Source organism: Canis aureus, chromosome 12 (assembly GCF_053574225.1).
Source record: "Canis aureus isolate CA01 chromosome 12, VMU_Caureus_v.1.0, whole genome shotgun sequence".
In the NCBI taxonomy this organism is placed as follows: Eukaryota; Metazoa; Chordata; class Mammalia; order Carnivora; family Canidae; genus Canis; species Canis aureus.
The window spans coordinates 36720694-36739671 of NC_135622.1; the positions used below are offsets into that span (position 1 = coordinate 36720694).

An 18978-nucleotide genomic window follows, 5' to 3' on the forward strand; every position below is an offset into this window, starting at 1 on the left:
CTTATTCACAAGTTGGAACTTTGTCCAAAGAACAATCTTGTCCTTTCCTGAATATGAAAAATAAGTACTTTTAATTCTCAGTTGTCTCTTTTGGCCTTCTCTCAGCCAAACCTGCATGGAGGACCATAGGCATTATCCAGATTTTTCTTTGTGTAGGTTTGACTTTCAGCTAGCATTGTCATGTAAGTGTTGTAAACTGCCAATTAGGATGGTAGAAAAATAGCTCTAACAGCCAAACTTTTGTTATTTATTGAAAAAAACCTGGCTGTAGGACATTTAGGATACCCTAACGAAGTCAATACAGGACATCTAACAACTCTATGTCTCATGGATTAGGGACGTGTTCGGTATATAGAAGACATCTAACAACCCTAGCTCCATCCTTCATCATCACTCTTAGTTATTAACTTTATTCCTATTTCATTGAGAAAATAAAAGTAGATAAAAGAGAACTTCCACAAAATCAGTTTACCATATCTGTCCACTTAAATAAGTCTGTTCCCATATACCCTGACTTTTCTTCACTTAATAACATAAATTCCCTGTGCAGTTAATAAAGGCAAACAATTTCACTTACTTAATAGATCTCATCACCTCTTACATAAACAAGGACATAATTCCATCGATTCTTTTCTTTTTCTCAAATTTATATCTAGAGCCAAGACCTCTTCCTAAAACTTCAGACCTGCATATACAACTGCCTACTGAGCATGTCCATTAACTTGTCTAATAAACTTGCAGTCTTTAAGTATCCACAGCCAACATCCCAATTCTTCCCTCAAGGAGCTCCAACAGCTCCACCACTAAACATGTACAACAAGGCCCTTTCTCAGTCAAAGATGATGCCATCATTCCTACAGTCACACCATCAAAAAATCAAGTTTTTCTACCTATAGAATATATCCAGGATCTAACCACTTCCCATCTGTTCCATGATGACACTCTGATCCAAGTGAGATCCAGGTTCTTGCTGCAGCCCCTTTATTGGTCTAGCTGCTACTGTCCTTGTCGTCCTTTAGGGCTTGTTTTTTTGTTGTTGTTGTTGTTTTTTTGTTTTTGTTTTTTTTTTGTAAGAGCCAGAGTTATTCTATTAAAATGAAGTCACTGCATTACATGATTGTTCTCAATACCTTTCTATTACTCACCACCTCACTGAAAGAAAAAGCCAAAAGCATTACTTTGATAATCAACGCTCCATAGGACAACTGTCTCTTGTTAATTCTCATATTAGTTCTCCTTTGGTTCACTCAGTAAGAGCCATATTGTCCTCCTTGCTGCTTCTCAAACAGAAGCTACAATCTATTTCAGGACATCATTGGTTCCTCTGCCTAATTCTTCCCTTCCTTATCTAGTGTAGGTCTCTACTGAAATGTTACCATCTCACCTGATTATGCTATTGATGATTGCAACATCCCAATGCTCTCTATTCCCTCTTTCTGCTTTATTTTTCTCTAGAGCAATTATCATCACCCAACACCATATATTTGATTATTTATTGTCTACCTCCCCTGACTAGCTTGTAAACTCAATGAAGGCAGAGGTTCTTGTATGTTTTGTTTATTTCTATATTCCTGGTCATCCTTAGAATGTTGCCCAGGTAGTTAATGAATATTTATTATTACTATGCTTGTTTTTGTTATTGTAGCTGTCACTATTTTGAATCATAATAATCTATAACAAATTTAAACTGTTCTCAAAATCTATTTCATGTCCTGCTAGCATAGCTCTACCTTTCCTCCAAATGAATCACCTGACTATAGATACTTAGCTTAATATAATAAATACCCTTTGAATATCTATTTTTTTCATATTGACCTATTTCTTTGATTGGAGGAGATAAATAATATTATGTATACTTAAAGGGCTCAAATATTTTCAGGAAGTCAGAACATATATATAAAGAAATGAAAGAAAGCACGAATGATAAAATAGATATTCAGTTATTCTTTCAAATATTGAACAAATATTTATTGGGCAGTTACTGTCACCCACGGTCCAATCTGGATGTCATGCACATAAGTAAATGAAGAGGAAACTGACCTTTAGGAGCTCATATTTTATTTTGTTTTATATTTTTTAAAGTTTTTGTTCAGAATTCAGTTAGTTAATATATAGTGTAATATTAGTTTTAGGTTGTACCATTTAGTGGTTCAACAGTTCCATACTAAAACTGGTGTTCACTCCTTAATCTCCATCACTTATTTAACTCATCCCTTTGCCGACTTCCCCTCTAGTAACCATCAGTTTGTTGTCTATAGTTTAAGAGTCTATTTCTTGGTTTGCCTCTCTCCACAAGGTCGTATTTTAATTACATGCCCAAAATGCATTTAACAGAACATGAGAATGCTCAGCACTAATGAGGAAGAGACACTAAAGATGAAATCCAAGGAGGAGGCATAGATTTTTTTTTCTAGACAATCTCCTATAAAAACTGAAAATTCAGTATATTAGTTCATGACCCCAAAATACTTCCTATCCCTTAAACCATGATTCAGGTTTCCTTCTATTCATGCTCTCGGTATAAGGTATTCCTACACATTAATCTGTTTATAAGGAGCTTGTGAGAAAATATATTACTTTGAAATAAAGTTGGACCACATTCAAATCTACTTTGGTAGTATACTATAGATGTGGGATAATAAGGTTTTTTATTTTTTAATTTTTTTGGGTTTAGGTGTGTATAATGAGATTTTCTCTATACTGAGATTTTCTCTATACCTACAAGGCCCAACTTCACAGCTTGTGTTATTCTCTGACAAAGGCTGCAAACCTGGCCTGCTTTAGCCTTTGCCTGGATATGTAGTACTGTTAGTCCTTCAGTTACCCTATCTAACCACTCCAGTGCATTTACTTGCCCTGTTTCCTAGCAACTGGTTCCATCTAATTTGTTTCCCCGTAGCATCCCTCCTGCATCAGGCTTTCTTATGTCTCTTCCTCTTGTTAAATGGATTTATCAGTATCTAATAGCCTTTACACCATATGTCTATCAAACTTGCTTTTTCCCAGAAGAACAGGACACTGGGTAATACCATGTACCTTCACTGGAGCAATTTTTAATTTGGAGCCCCAGCATAAATTTTAGAGGGCTCTGGTCATGTATATTGCTAACATTGCTTTATTATGTGGTATTAAGAAAAAACAAAAACAAACAAACAAACAAAAAACCCCTCTGCTGTGAGAAATGACTTTCCTCCCCAAAAGCTCTTTATTAAAAGCAGCATAGATAATTTTTATTTTCCTAAATACAGTTTGTGACTGATTCAAATTATGTGAACTTGCTCTAGTGTGGACAAATCATTTATTTGTTTATCATTCCCATGACCAGTTCTCTTCCTTTCTTATAATGACTGTTAAGGAGAAAAAAACTTAGATACCTCAATGAGAAATTGAAAATGCACACATCCTGTGGATAGGATAGTAGGCTCCTTATAGAGGTATGAGAGAGAAATGGCAACTTACTTTGGTCAGTTTATACATGGCCAATTCAAACAACAATGTACTAACGAATACATATAAGTGATAATATTATGAGCTATTAGTATCATATGTCAGATTTTATTATATATCATATAATGAGCCTGTCCTGGTAAAACGTAGTCTATGAAGTAGTCTCTTTGGGAGACATCTTCCCCAGTGAAGGAAGAACAAAGTGTTGCCATACATGTCCAAATCGGCTCTCCAAGACACTCTACTCTATATAAGCAGAATGAATGATGAAGTGAAAAGAAACCAATGTTATTCTTAGAGAAAATCCATCTTCATGGAAACCTATGATGGTAAGATGCTATGCCACGTTAACTTTAAGGGTTATTGTTGCTATTTTGTGGATGAAAAATCAAGTAGACTGAATGGAGAAATAAAAAGAACAAACTTATGGGGTGGATAAAATGTGTTTACACTCTAAAGCAAGAACTGGAAGGCTCCCTCTATAACAATGGCTCTCAATTGGAAAAAGACATCAAACCACCTGGAGACCTTATCAAAATATCTTTCCAAAGACCCACCCACAGAAGGATTCTTCTCAAACAAAGTGGGCTTCAGAAACACAGGATTAAAAAGTATAACCAAAAGCTTTTGCAATAGTAAAGACATATGAATCCAGTAGCTCCAAATAATGCTATTCTGTCATCAGAAGTATGCATTCAATTTAACACATAATTAAGAGACACTCTTAGGGAAATGGTTAGAGGTGACTAATGCAACTATTGGTTACTTACTATAAATTAGATGGCTTTCAGATATGAATAATGGATTCTTCTACTATCATTTTTTTTAAAAGAATTATTGTGCTGGTATTGCCTGGCAAGTTGGTTTCTCCCTCCTCAACTTTTCTACCAGGGTTGCTCAATATTATTGTCTTCAGAGCTCAGGAATTATTCACAGTTTTTCTAATTTAAGAAGTTATTTCTGTCTTTCAGAAATCCAGTTGATTGCCAGTTCTTACTGTAGAGATTTTACTGATAACTCAAATCCATAGATGTCTGTCATTCTGATTTTTTGAAATAATTATTGCCTCTATGCATTGTGCTATGGTTATAGGTATCTGGAAAACTAGGATCATATCTAATACATATAGATATGTATTTTGTCTTGCTTGCCCACATCTCACACACCTGACAGCTAACTTTGCACATAGAAGATAGATGCCTTTTGAGTGAATAAATAAATAAGTGGTTGAATTAAAAAGGTTTCTGTGATATTTGTGGGAATCTGGCAAAGACCAAGTTTGATGCTGAATTTATTAAAAGTTTGAGATTTCCTAAACACAGTTAGGAAACCATTAGTGTCTTGGCCAACACTTGGCTACTAGTTTTATATTTCCTCTATACTATCCACTTCACTTCTACTGCTTTATATCATCCTCTTCTGCCATTTATGGGTTGGTTCCTTCTCAGTACACTTTCCTATTTTTTAAAGATGAAAATAAAGGAGAGAGAGAGAAAGAGAGAGAGAGAGAGAGAAAGAAAGAAAGAAAAAAGAAAGAAAGAAAGAAAGAAAGAAAGAAAGAAAGAAAGAAAGAAAGAGACAAGCCTTATTTTTCCCCACCCCCACCCAGCATTAAGTCACATCATCCCATTGTACCCTGATGTCTCTCCTCATGCTTCTTTTGCCCTGGTGAGACAACTGGAAGGCTTTCTGTTATACAATAAAATGCAAATCCAAAGCAACTAGAAACTTCTTACTGTGTGGGATATTAAATATAAAACCTTTTGAAATGTATCAATACTTTGGCTTACCAATAGGGTTTTATTAAGTTAAAAAGGATCAGCTTTCCCCTCATAAAACACTTCAGTTCTGGGAATGTAATCTAGAAACATCCCCGTTGGCCTGATCTGCTGCAATTCACTTAATCCACTTGACTTCATTCTGATTTGTGTGGATCAGGTCGATTAACCATATTTCATTCTTTAAATTTCCGTCTGATTAATCTGATTTAGCTTGGCTGTAGGCAGCCAAAAATGACGTGCCTAACTCTCTCAGAAACTTTATCAACATATACACCCCAGATTTAATTACTAGTTTTTAGTTGTAGCTTCAGTACAGAGTTGAAGATCAATCAGCTTCTCATGGAGCCATCGGCTATTCTTGTGAATAGTGGATATACAGTTCTTTTCAAAGGATTTATTACTGATCTTCTGGTCCCAATATGTGTACTCTATCCTCTTTAACCGTATTTCAGATCCCCTAGCTAATTTGTGCTAACAGAGTACATTCATCCAGTTCTCACTTAAATTCTCCTTTATCATTTAAAACAATAACAATAACAACAAAAACATAAAAAGCAAAACAAAAAGAAAAAACACTCTATCATCGATTTTAAATATAACAATTTTATATTTCCTAAGTGAAGGTAACTAGTTTTTTCTTGTAGTCTTTAAAATATTTAAACATGTGATATAATTTCTTGAACTGTGTTTAAGAGTTAAGTCAATTGATACTTTTTGAGAGAGGAAAAAGGAAAAAGAAAAAAAAAAACCTCTTCCTTCCAATGGACAGAATGAATTTCCTTTTTCGATAAGTGGAAATTTATTGTCAGCGTAGCAAACCTAACATTGTTGTTTACATGAATTTAGTATTAGTGAATCAAGCTTGACTTTGTAAACCATAATTAAAGTAACAAAATGTTGGAAGACTCCTGAATTGCATTTTACATGGAGAAGCTAAATAATCATTGTAGAAAAAAATGGCAATTTTTTTGTGAATGTGAAACATTTGGTCCATTTGATTCATTCCTCTAGTAATTGAATATAATAACTATAATAGATTTGAGATTGTACTGCATTTAAGGAAAGGAAAAAAATGTTTAAAATTAGGTACATTGAGGGGTGCCTGGGTGGCTCAGTCAGTTGAGCGTCTGACTCTTGATTTCAGTTCAGGACATGATCTGGTTGTTGGATTGAGCCCCGTGTTGGGCTCCGGGATCAGAGTAGAGTGTTTTTTTTTTTTTTTTGTCCCTCTCCCTCTGCCCTCCCTTTCTCTCTCTCTCTCTCTCTCCCTCTCAAATAAATAAATAAAATCTTAGAAAAATTAAAATTAGGTATATTGACCATATGCTCTCTGTAATGTAAACTAATAACCAATACTGAGATCTCACAGTGAAATCATTACAAGAAATTCTAGATGATGTTGCTCCACATGACACACAAAAACTAGACAGCAGGGGGCAGCCTGGGTGGCTCAGCAGTTTAGCGCCGCCTTCAGCCCAGGGTGTGATCCTGGAGGCCCAGGATGGAGTCCCACGTCAGGCTCCCTGCATGGAGCCTGCTTCTCCCTCTGCCTGTGTCTCTGCTGCTCTCTCTTTCTCTCTCTCTGTCTCTAATAAATAAATAAATAATAAATAAATCTTAAAAAAACACACACACACACAAACTAGACAGCAGGGTTTTTTCTCAGTGAGATCCCCTCTCAGGATCTACAGATTTATCCTATATTCAATTTAGATTGAGTTACTGGGATCATATCCTGAATTGAAGATTCTTGTGTAAGTAATTTATTAAGGAGTGCTTCCAGTGGGAACCAAGGGTGGGAAGAGTAGGTAGCGAGAAATGAATGCCAAGTGACAATGAGATCCCAGGCATTGGTCCCACAGAACATGGAGTTCCATCATTCTGGATCAAGTCACTCTAGTGGCTGGAGAGAAGTCCTGCAATAAAGATCATGGGGACTGGCTATTAAAAACCCATGAGTTGGGCTGGAGTATTAGGGCACAGAAATAGTCATAGTGGGGCATTGTCTTCTATAGCACTTCTTGTATGATAATGTTGGTGCCTCATCACATTTACCAAGGCATAAGATTCTGGAAGTCAGCATTCGTGTTTAATTTGCCTTGAATCTTCTTAAGTAACTTGCAAATAGTAGTTATTCTCATTAGGTATACACTACACTGCAGAAAAATATGAAAATTAATTCTACTCCACACTAGTCACAACCTTTTCTGGGATCCTACTTACATTTTGGATAAAATATTACTCTTATTTTTTACTAGTATCTTACCTAAGCTGTTACTATATTGCTTTGGAGTAATTTTCAAATATTTGTGTAAATTTGATCTTGTCTGATTTATGAGACTTAAAGAATTATGGATCCCAACGTAGAATTTTATTACTGTGAAGAACTGTATTGTGAACTCTACTCAATTTCCAGCAGCATATTCATGCAGAAACCTAAGAAGCACAAAAACAACAAAAAGCACTCCAATAATTAACAACTTTCATATTGTTCTAGAATCTTGCCCTTGGGCACACACTATGTTTTTCTGAAAGGGTTGATTGGCTTTGAAAATTGCAGAAAATCCTGAAGTAAAAAGATGTCCCCTGCTGATTCTGCACTTAGCTCCAGTAATAGGGTAGATACCTGGGAGAGTATGTATCTTCATTTGAACTAACTGTAAGTTATCTGAGGACAAAAGCTTTTTTTTTTTAAGATTTTATTTATCTATTCACGAGAGACAGAATAAGAGAGAGAGAGAGAGACAGAGACAGAGACAGAGACAGACACACTGCACAGGCAGAGGGAGAGGGAGAGGGAGAGGGAGAGAGAGAAGCAGGCTCCATGCAGGGAGCCTGACGTGGGACTCCATCCTGGTACTCCAGGATCACGCCCCGGACAAATGCTCTTTTATTTCATTAGAAGTTTTTCAATAATGAATAAAATACTCTGTTCAATGTATGGGAACTGTGCATTTTGTCTATAAAACAGGATAAGATTGTTATTATAAAGCTAGGCTATTAAGAAATTCAGTTTCTGGGCCATTAGGCCCTGTGTGGTCTCTTGACTCCTATACCTCTGTGAATATGATCAAATGCATAAAAGTTCACAGTAAACCAAGTAATTCACTTCTACTTAGCTACATGCTTCCATAAGTCTTGTCAGATATGAAGTCATGCATACAGTATAGGAGAACTAGGAAGTTTTATTTATCTATTCAAATGTTTGGAAGAATTCCAAAAATCTAGAATTTTTGTTACAGAAACACACACACACATACATATACTCTATGTAATATGTTTGTAAACCAATTATACAGATCATTTAAAAAATATTGTCAATTTGGGGAAGCCACTTGCATACTTCTTCCCAATATCAACATACCACCTCATTACAGAAGTAATTATTGTTTTGCATTTTTATGTATCATTCACATACTTTTAAAAATTGAGCTTACCTAAGTTTGTCAATTTATCTCTAAAGAACACACAGTTGAGCTTTCATTGTTTTGTGATATATATATATATATATATATATATATATATATATATGATGTCACACTGAAGGTAGTCTTCTAGGATTTCTCTTATTTCTGCATTTAATTATGTATTTGTCTATCTATTAAATTCAAGAATCTTTGTTCTCCTGCCAGGGAACAAAGGCTTCACAGGATAAATGGCTCCCACTGAGCCCGGCACCTGGCATGGGGCAGGGCATCTCCTCGCAGGCATAGACACCTGAGAATCAGCGCAGCAGCCCCCTCCCTCAGAAGACCAGCTGGAAGAACAGGGGAAGGGCAAGTTCTTGACCAAGCAGCACTAGAAAGCTCCATGGGAAGTCAAGGGATTTACTCTTGACCAAAAAAGGGTACCTCTCCCTTTTTTCCCCCGTTTTTCAGTACAACTCATTTTTATAGCAGACTAAAACTTTCCAATATTTTTTCTCTTTTCCCACCTTAACTACAATATTCTGACAGCTCTTCATTTTTAAGTTTTTTTCCTTTTTGACTTTCATATTTCTACAATTACATGTCTTAGATGTATTTTCCACTTCTAGATTCCCTTCATCATACAATTCAATTTTGGGACATATACGAGATATATTTTTTGTTTTGTGTTTTGTGTTTTCTCTCCCTCATCTTGTGCTACAATGGTGGAAGTTAATACCTTATAAAACATGACCAGAGTGCACCCAGAACCAAGTAGTATACCGTGCTGGTTCATTCTGAGATTATGTTCTCTCTTCATTCCCATTCTGCCCCCCTCTTATCTCATTTATGTTTTGGTGGTCATTGGTGGGGCTTTCTACAAGTATTGCTGGTTTATATAAATTTGGGACTGAGCATCTTCCAGTATATAGAACTTAATACACTGAGAACCAAGAAGATCATCCTCTAGAACCCCTCAGGTAGACGACATTCTCCCTCTGCTACAACTTCCTCACCACCACCATCTCCCAGTACCCCACCTTTTTTTTATTCTCCTTTTTTTTTTCTTTTTTCTTTGTTCTCTTCTTCTTTGGGATTCTTGGCCTTTTATTTTTTACTACTTTGTTTTAAAATTTATTTTTCACTTTAGTGGTCCTGTTTTATTTCGTTCTGATCTTTGTTTTCAATTTCTGGTCTCTGATCTCGGCAGAATCATCTAGGGTGAAATTTACTTAGGTCGTGGTTGATATTCTTGACTCAGCCCACTCATACAGCTACTCTGCACTGAGCAAAATGACTAGAAATAAGAACTCACCACAAAAGACAGAATCAGAAACAGTACTCTGCCACAGAGTTACAGAATTTGGATTATAATTCGATGTCAAAAAGGCAATTCAGAAGCTACTGGTGACTCTGGAAAAAAGCATAAAGGATTCAAAAGACTTTATGACTGCAGAATTTAGATCTAATCAGGCTGAAATTAAAAATAGATTAAATGAGCTACAATACAAACTGGAGGTCCTAACAACGAGGGCGGGTTTTTTTTTTTTTTTTTTTAATTGGAGTTCAATTTGCCAACATATAGTATAACACCCAGGTCTCATCCGGTCAAGTGCCCCACTCAGTGCCTGTGACCCAGGCACCCCGTCCCCCCGCCCACCACCCCTTCCACTACCCCTTGTTCATTTCACAGAGTTAGGAGTCTCTCTTGTTCTGTCACCTTCTCTGATATTTCCCACTCATTTCTCTCCTTTCCCCTTTCACTATTTTTTATATTCCATTTTGACTTTCATATTTCTACATTCATTGAATGTAGATACATGAATGAAACCATATAATGTTTGTCCTTCTCTGATTGATTTACTTCACTCAGCATAATACCCTCCAGTTCTATTCATGAACAACGGGGGTTAATGAGGTAGAAGAAAAAGTGAGCAACATAGAAGACAAGTTGATGGCAAGGAAAGAAGCTGAGGAAAAAAGAGAAAACAATTAAAAGACAACAGGGAAAGGTTAAGAGAAATAATGATAGCCCCAGAAGGAAGAATCTATGTATCATAGGGGTTCCAGAAAGTGCCAAGAGGGATAGAGGGATAGAAAGCATATTTGAACAAATCACAGCTGATAACTTCCCTAATTTGTGGAGGGAGAAAGGATTCAGATCCAGGAGATAGAGAAGTGTCTCCCCTAAATCAATAAAAACCATTCAGCACCTCAACATTTAATAGAGAAACTTGGAAATTCCAAAGATAAAGAGAAAATCCTTAAAGCAGTGAAAGACAAAAGATTCTTAACTTTTATGGGGAGACATATTAGATTAACAGCAGACCTCTCCACAGAGACCTGGCAGGCCAGAAAGGGCTGGCAGGATACATTCAGGGTCCTGAATGAAAAGAAACTGCAGCCAAGAATATTTTATTCAGCAAGGCTTTCACTCAGAATAAAGGAGAGATAAAGAGCTTCCAAGATATGCAGAAACTAAAAGAATATGTGACCACCAAAACAGCTCTGCAAGAAATATTAAGGGGTGCCCTGTAAAAGAAAGAGGAAGCCCAAAAAATAATCCACAAAAACAGGGACTCAATAAATATTGCGATGACACTAAATTCATATCTTTCAATACTGACTCTGAATTAGAATGGGCTAAATGATCCCATCAAAAGACGCAGGGTTTCAGACTGGATCAAAAAGCAAGACCCATCTATGTGTTGCCAACAAGAGACTCATTTTAGGCCTAAGAACACCTACAGCCTGAAAATGAAATGTTGGAGAATCATTTACCATTCAAATGGGCCTCTAAAAAAAGCTGAAGTAGCAATCCTCATATCAAGTAAATTAAAGATTACCCCAAAGACTGTAGTAAGAGATGAGGACATTACATCATGCATAAAGTGTCTATCCAACAAGAAGACCTAAGAATCATGAAAATTTATGTCCCTAATGTGGAAGTGGCCAAGTATATCAATCAATTAAAAACCAAAGTAAAGACATTCTTAGATAGTAATACACTAATAGTAGGAGAATTAAACATGGTACTATCTGCAAATGACAGATATTCTAAGAAAAAAAAGAAACAAGGGCTTTAAATGATACACTGGATCAGATGGATTTCACAGATATATACAGAACTTTTCACTTGAATGCAACTGAATACACATTCTGCTCAAGTGCACATGGAACTTTCTCCAGAGTAGATGACATACTGGGTCACAAATCATATATCAACCAATACCAAAAGATTGGGATTGTCCATTGCATATTTTCAGATAACAATGCTTAAAACTACAACTGAATCACTAGAAGAAACTTGGAAGAAACTCAAACACGTGGAGATTAAAGAGCATCCTACAAAATGTGAATAGGTCAATCAGGAAATTAGAGAAGAATTAAAAAGATTTATGGAAACAAATGAAAATGAAGATACAACCATTCAAAATCTTTGGGATACAATAAAATCAGACCTAAGAGGAAAATACACCCAAAAAAAGGCATCCCTTTAAAAACTGGAAAAAATTCAAATACACAAGCTAACCTCACACCAAAAGAACTGGAGAAAGAACAGCAAATAAAACCTGCAACCAGCAGAAGAAGAGAGTTAATAAAGATTTGAGCAGAATTCAATGGGATAGAGACCAGAGAAACTGTAGAAAAGATCAACAAAACCAGGAGTTAGTTCTTTGAAAGAATTAATAAGATATATAACATTACAGAAAAGAGAAAAGACTAAAATTAATAAAATCATGAATGAAAAAGGAGAGATCAACCAATACCAAGGAAATGCAAATTATTTTAAAAACATATTATGAGCAGCTATATGCCAATAAATTAGGCAATTTAGAAGAAATGGATGCATTTCTGGAAAACCACAAACTACCAAAACTGGAACAGGAAGAAATAGAAAACTTGAACAAGGCCAATAACCAAGAGGAAATTGAAGCAGTCATCCAAAACCTCCCAAGACACAAAGGTCCAGGGCCAGATTGCTTCCCAGGGGAATTCTATCAAATGTTTAAAGGAGAAACAGTACCTACTCTACTAAAGCTGTCCTGAAAAATAGAAAGGGACAGAATACTTCCAAACTCGTTTTATGAGGCCAGCATCACCTTAATACCAAAACCAAACACCCAACCAAAAAGGAGAATTATAGACCAACATCCCTGATGAACACAAATGCAAAAATTCTCAACAAAATACTAGCCAATAGGATCCAACAGTACATAAGAAGATTATTCACCATGACCAAGTGGGATTTTTCCCCGGCATGCTGGTTCAACACTCATAAAACAACGTTATAGATTATATCAACAAGAGAAAAAACAAGAACCATATGATCCTCTCAATAGATGCAGAGAAAGCATTTGACAAAATACAGCATCCGTTCCTGATCAAAACTCTTCAAAGCATAGGAATAGAGGGAACATTCCTCAGCATCTTAAAAGCCATCTACGAAAAGCCCACAGGAAATATCATTCTCAATGGGGAAGCACTGGGAGCCTTTCCCCTAAGATCAGGAACAAGACAGGGATGTCCACTCTCACCACTGCTATTCAACATAGTACTGGAAGGCCTAGCCTCAGCAATCAGACAACACAAAGAAACAAAAGGCATTCAAATTGGAAAGAAGAAGTCAAACTCTCCCTCTTTGCAGATGACATGATACTCTACCTAGAAAACCCAAAAGACTCCACCCCAAGATTGCTAGGACTCATACAGCAATTTGGCAGTGTGGCAGGATACAAAAATCACTGTATCCTGCCCAGAAATCAGTGGCATTTCTATACACTAACAATGAGACCGAAAAAAGAGAAATTAAGGAGTCAATCCCATTTACAATCTCATCCAAAAGCATAAGATACTGTAGAAACTACAGAACACTTCTGAAAGAAATTGAGGAAGATGGAAAAAATATTCAAAGAGAATAGAAAAGAGATGGAAAGATGTTCCATGCTCATGGGTTGGAAAAATTAATATTGTGAAAATATCTATGCTACCCAAGGCAATTTATACATTTAATGCAATCCCTATCGAAATACCATGGACTTTCTTCAGAGAGTTGGAACAAATCATCTTAAGATTTGTGTGGAATCAGAAAAGACCCCGAATACCCAGGGGAATATTGAAAAAGAAAGCCAGAGCCGGGGGCAGCACAATGCCAGATTTCAGGTTGTACTACAAAACTGTGATCGTCAAGACAGTGTGGTACTGGCACAAAAACAGACACATAAATCAACGGAACATAACAGAGAATCCAGAAATGGGCCCTCAACTCTATGGTCAACTTATATTAGACAAAGCGAGAGAGACTATCCACTGGAAAAAGGACAGTCTCTTCAATGAATGGTGCTGGGAAAATTGGACATCTGCATGCAGAAGAATGAAACTGGAGCATTCTCTTATACCATACACAAAGATAAACTCAAAATGGATGAGAGATCTAAATGTAGGACAAGAATCCATCAAAATCCTAGAGGAGAACACAAGCAACACCCTTTTTGAACTTGGCCACAGCAACTTCTTGCAAGATACATCTATGAAGGCAAGAGAAACAAAAGCAAAAATGAACTATTGGGACTTCATCAAGATAAAAAGCTTCTGCACAGCAAAAGAAACAGTCAACAAAACTAAAAGACAACCTACAGAATGGGAGAAGATATTTGCAAATGACCTATCAGATAAAGGGCTAGTATCCAAGATCTATAAAGAACTTATTAAAGTCAACAGCAAAGAAACAAGCAATCCAATCATGAAACGGGCAAAAGACATGAACAGAAACTTCACAGAGGAAGACATAGACATGGCCAACACACACATGAGAAAATGTTCCTCATCACTTGCCACCAGGGAAATACAAATCAAACCCACAATGAGATACCACCTCCTACAAGTGAGAATGGGGAAATTAACAAGACAGGAAACAACAAATGTTGGAGAGGATGTGGAGAGAGGGGAACCCTCTTGCACTGTTGGAGGGAATGTGAACTGGTGCAGCCACTCTGGAAGACTGTGTAGAGGTTCCTCAAAGAGTTAAAAATAGAGCAACCCTCTGACCCAGCAATTGCACTGCTGGGGATTTACCCCAAAGATACAGATGCAGTGAAACGGCAAGACACCTGCACCTCAATGTTTATAGCAGCAATGTCTATTGGGGCCAAACTGTGGAAGGAGCCTTGGGGTCCATCGAAAGATGAATGGATAAAGAAGATGTGCATTTGTGTATATATATATATATATATATACACACACATACTTATATATGTATACACATACATACACTCACACAATGGAATGCTACTCAGCCATTAGAAACGATGAATACCCACCGTTTGCTTTGACATGGATAGAACTGGAGGGTATTATGTGAGTGAAGTAAGTCAATCAGAGAAAGACAAACATTATATGGTTTCATTCATATGGGGAATATAAAAAATAGTGAAAGGGATTATAGGGGAAAGGAGAGAAAATGAGTGGGAATTATCAGAGAGGGTGACAGAACATGAGAAACCCCTAATTCTGGGAAACGAACAAGGTTTTTTTTTAATTAAAAAAATACAAAAAAAAAAAAAAAAAAACAAAACCAAAAAGACAAGAGGTGTAAATCCATATCATGCTGGAGAGAGTGTCAAAGGAGTAGTATAACATTGTAAGAAAATGAAGTGGTCATTTTTGGAAAGGAAAGTCTGCCTAATAAAAGATATCATTGTAAATAGGAACAAAAATGAAAAGGTATACACCATGCTTATAAATAAGGAGATTAAACATCATAAAAGTATCCATTTTCCCTGCACTAAAAACTACTTTCCTTTTCTTAAAATTTCTTCAATTGGTTTGTTTAAACATACATAATTTGGTATGCATATTGGGTTTTTTTTTGTATATTTTTTATTGGAATTCAATTTGCCCACATATAGTAGAAGACCCAGTGCTCATCCCATCAGTGCCCATACCCAGTCACCCTACCCCCTGCCCAAATCCCGTTCCACTACCCTTTGTTCGATTCCCAGAATTAGGAGTCTATATATATCACATCTTCTTCTTCTTCTTCTTCTGCAGTTTGGCCACCATGGACATTGCTGCTATAAACATTGAGGTGCAGGTGTCTTGCCGTTTCACTGCATCTGTATCTTTGGGGTAAATCCCCAGCAGTGCAATTGCTGGGTCAGAGGGTTGCTCTATTTTTAACTCTTTGAGGAACCTCTACACAGTCTTCCAGAGTGGCTGCACCAGTTCACATTCCCTCCAACAGTGCAAGAGGGTTCCCCTCTCTCCACATCCTCTCCAACATTTGTTGTTTCCTGTCTTGTTAATTTCCCCATTCTCACTTGTAGGAGGTGGTATCTCATTGTGGGTTTGATTTGTATTTCCCTGGTGGCAAGTGATGAGGAACATTTTCTCATGTGTGTGTTGGCCATGTCTATGTCTTCCTCTGTGAAGTTTCTGTTCATGTCTTTTGCCCGTTTCATGATTGGATTGCTTGTTTCTTTGCTGTTGACTTTAATAAGTTCTTTATAGATCTTGGATACTAGCCCTTTATCTGATAGGTCATTTGCAAATATCTTCTCCCATTCTGTAGGTTGTCTTTTAGTTTTGTTGACTGTTTCTTTTGCTGTGCAGAAGCTTTTTATCTTGATGAAGTCCCAATAGTTCATTTTTGCTTTTGTTTCTCTTGCCTTCATAGATGTATCTTGCAAGAAGTTGCTGTGGCCAAGTTCAAAAAGGGTGTTGCTTGTGTTCTCCTCTAGGATTTTGATGGATTCTTGTCCTACATTTAGATCTCTCATCCATTTTGAGTTTATCTTTGTGTATGGTATAAGAGAATGCTCCAGTTTCATTCTTCTGCATGCAGATGTCCAATTTTCCCAGCACCATTCATTGAAGAGACTGTCCTTTTTCCAGTGGATAGTCTCTCTCGCTTTGTCTAATATAAGTTGACCATAGAGTTGAGGGCCCATTTCTGGATTCTCTGTTATGTTCCGTTGATTTATGTGTCTGTTTTTGTGCCAGTACCACACTGTCTTGACGATCACAGTTTTGTAGTACAACCTGAAATCTGGCATTGTGCTGCCCCCGGCTCTGGCTTTCTTTTTCAATATTCCCCTGGGTATTCGGGGTCTTTTCTGATTCCACACAAATCTTAAGATGATTTGTTCCAACTCTCTGAAGAAAGTCCATGGTATTTCGATAGGGATTGCATTAAATGTATAAATTGCCTTGGGTAGCATAGATATTTTCACAATATTAATTTTTCCAACCCATGAGCATGGAACATCTTTCCATCTCTTTTCTATTCTCTTTGAATATTTTTTCCATCTTCCTCAATTTCTTTCAGAAGTGTTCTGTAGTTTCTACAGTATCTTATGCTTTTGGATGAGATTGTAAATGGGATTGACTCCTTAATTTCTCTTTTTTCGGTCTCATTGTTAGTGTATAGAAATGCCACATCCCTTGTCTTTGAAACAGAGATGGCTGCCTTAAACCATAAAGTTTGACAAAATGATGCTAAATAACATATGAAGTTTTCACAAAATGCAATTCTTCTCTTCCTTGTGTTCTTTGGATGCTCCCTCTTCAGAGGCCAGCCATCATGTCATGAAGAACTCCAAGCAGGCCTTCCAGAGTGGGCCATGTATTAGAGGAAATTAGATTCACATTATATAATGTAGCTTGAACAGTCAGCACCAATTGGTCACCTTTAAAGTGAAGCCTCCATCTCCCAATGAAGTTGTCCCAACAGATGCCACTTGGAGAAAATACAAGCTCTCTCCAGAAAATTCTGCCCAAACTAGATTTATAAACAACAACAAAAAAATGATTGTTGTTGTTTTGTGCCACTAAATTTTAGGATTGTTAGGCAGCCTAAATATCTAATTTGTTTATGTGTTCTAACAGTGGTTGATCATATATTGAAATAAAAATAATTCTCATGTATTAATTGTATATATGCCCACTTTTCCAAACTTCCAATATTTTGTGTTTATATATGGGGGGGGGGGGTTCTACATAGACAATTCTTTCATCTCCAAATAATAAATTATTCTTATTCTTTCTAATCAAATAAAATGTTGATGAAAAGCCATGAAAATCTTATCCTTATCTTCCTTATTCCAGATTTAGAGAGGATGTTCTAAAAATTTACCTTAAAATTACTAATAGGAGAGGCGCCTGGGTGGTTCAGTTGGTTGTATCTGCCTTCAGATCATGTCACGATCTCAGGGTTCTAAGATCGAGCTCCATGTCGGGCTTCCTGTTTGGCAGGCATTCTGTTTCTCCCTGTCCCTCTGATGCCCTCCCTGCTTGTGCTCTCTCTCTCTCTCTCTCTCTCTCAAATAAATAAATAAAATCTCTTTAAAAATTAGTGATAGGAGGGTGACACAGCAAGATGGCAGAGTAATAAGCCCCAGACCACTTCTTCCCATGAAGACACCAGTCCAACCATACTACATGGACCATGAGTCCAAGAACTGCACCCCCCCCCTAAAAAAATGCTGAGTTGGAGGTAACTGAGAACAAAGGTGGTGACTGGTTATAATACACCGTTACTTGCCGTAGTTCCTCTCCCCAGGGCAGTAGAAATGAGTGGGAGAAAATCCCAAACTCTTGACTGCATCCTACATTTTCTACCCAAAAAATTGGTTTTTTTCTCACCTTTATGGGAGCACTGAAAGGTCCTGCATACTCTAGATGCCCAGGGTGCAATTGAGAACAAAAAAATCTGGGTAGCTTGCTAGTGCTCCAGAGGACTTGTGGTACAGCCAAGTGGCATCCCCCTCCGGGTAGAAAGAGAAAAGTGGAGCATCTGACCAACAATCTAGATTTACAAGGGATGCTGCTTGAGGGATGAATTTTTGTCTCTCTTGACTGGATGCACTGATTGGACCCAGGATATCTTGAGGTCTGAATACTATTGAGAACAATAGACAGCTGGGTGGTCTCTGGCAGCTTGAGAGAACCTGCAGAACTGCATACAGACACAAGAGGGAGCAAGAGATTATGAGCTCCTGAGGAAAGAACCCAGCAAAGCCTACTAACTGGGAATTTATAGGCACTAGTCCAGAGAAAATGCATTAACAGGAAAAATTCAAGAGGCCTGAAGGACTTCTAATTGTACTGATTAGTGAAAGCCTTTCCCTATGTGAAGCCAATTCATAAAAACTGATAGATTTGCTGACCCCAACACAAAAGTGACAAAGCACATGAACAGAGAAGAAAAGATGACCTAATCAAAGGAACAAATTTAATCTCCAGAAACCAACCCCATAGAAATGGAATTATATGAATCATCTGACAAAGAATTCAAAATAATCATCACAAACATGCTCAATAGCTCAGGAAAATGGTACATAAAA

The 18978-nt window shown here is 37.0% G+C and overlaps 1 long non-coding RNA gene across 1 annotated transcript in view; it reads right to left on the minus strand.

Annotated features, from left to right (window-relative positions):
• Positions 1 to 17828, minus strand: part of LOC144324675 (uncharacterized) — a 32253-nt gene extending 14425 nt beyond the window's left edge. The window contains exons 1-2 of the long non-coding RNA XR_013390100.1: positions 17769 to 17828; positions 9951 to 10048 (exon numbers count right to left, since the gene is read on the minus strand). This is a non-coding gene — a long non-coding RNA (uncharacterized LOC144324675). The remainder of the gene's footprint in view (positions 1 to 9950; positions 10049 to 17768) is intronic.
• Between the last annotated feature and the right edge of the window lie 1150 nt (positions 17829 to 18978).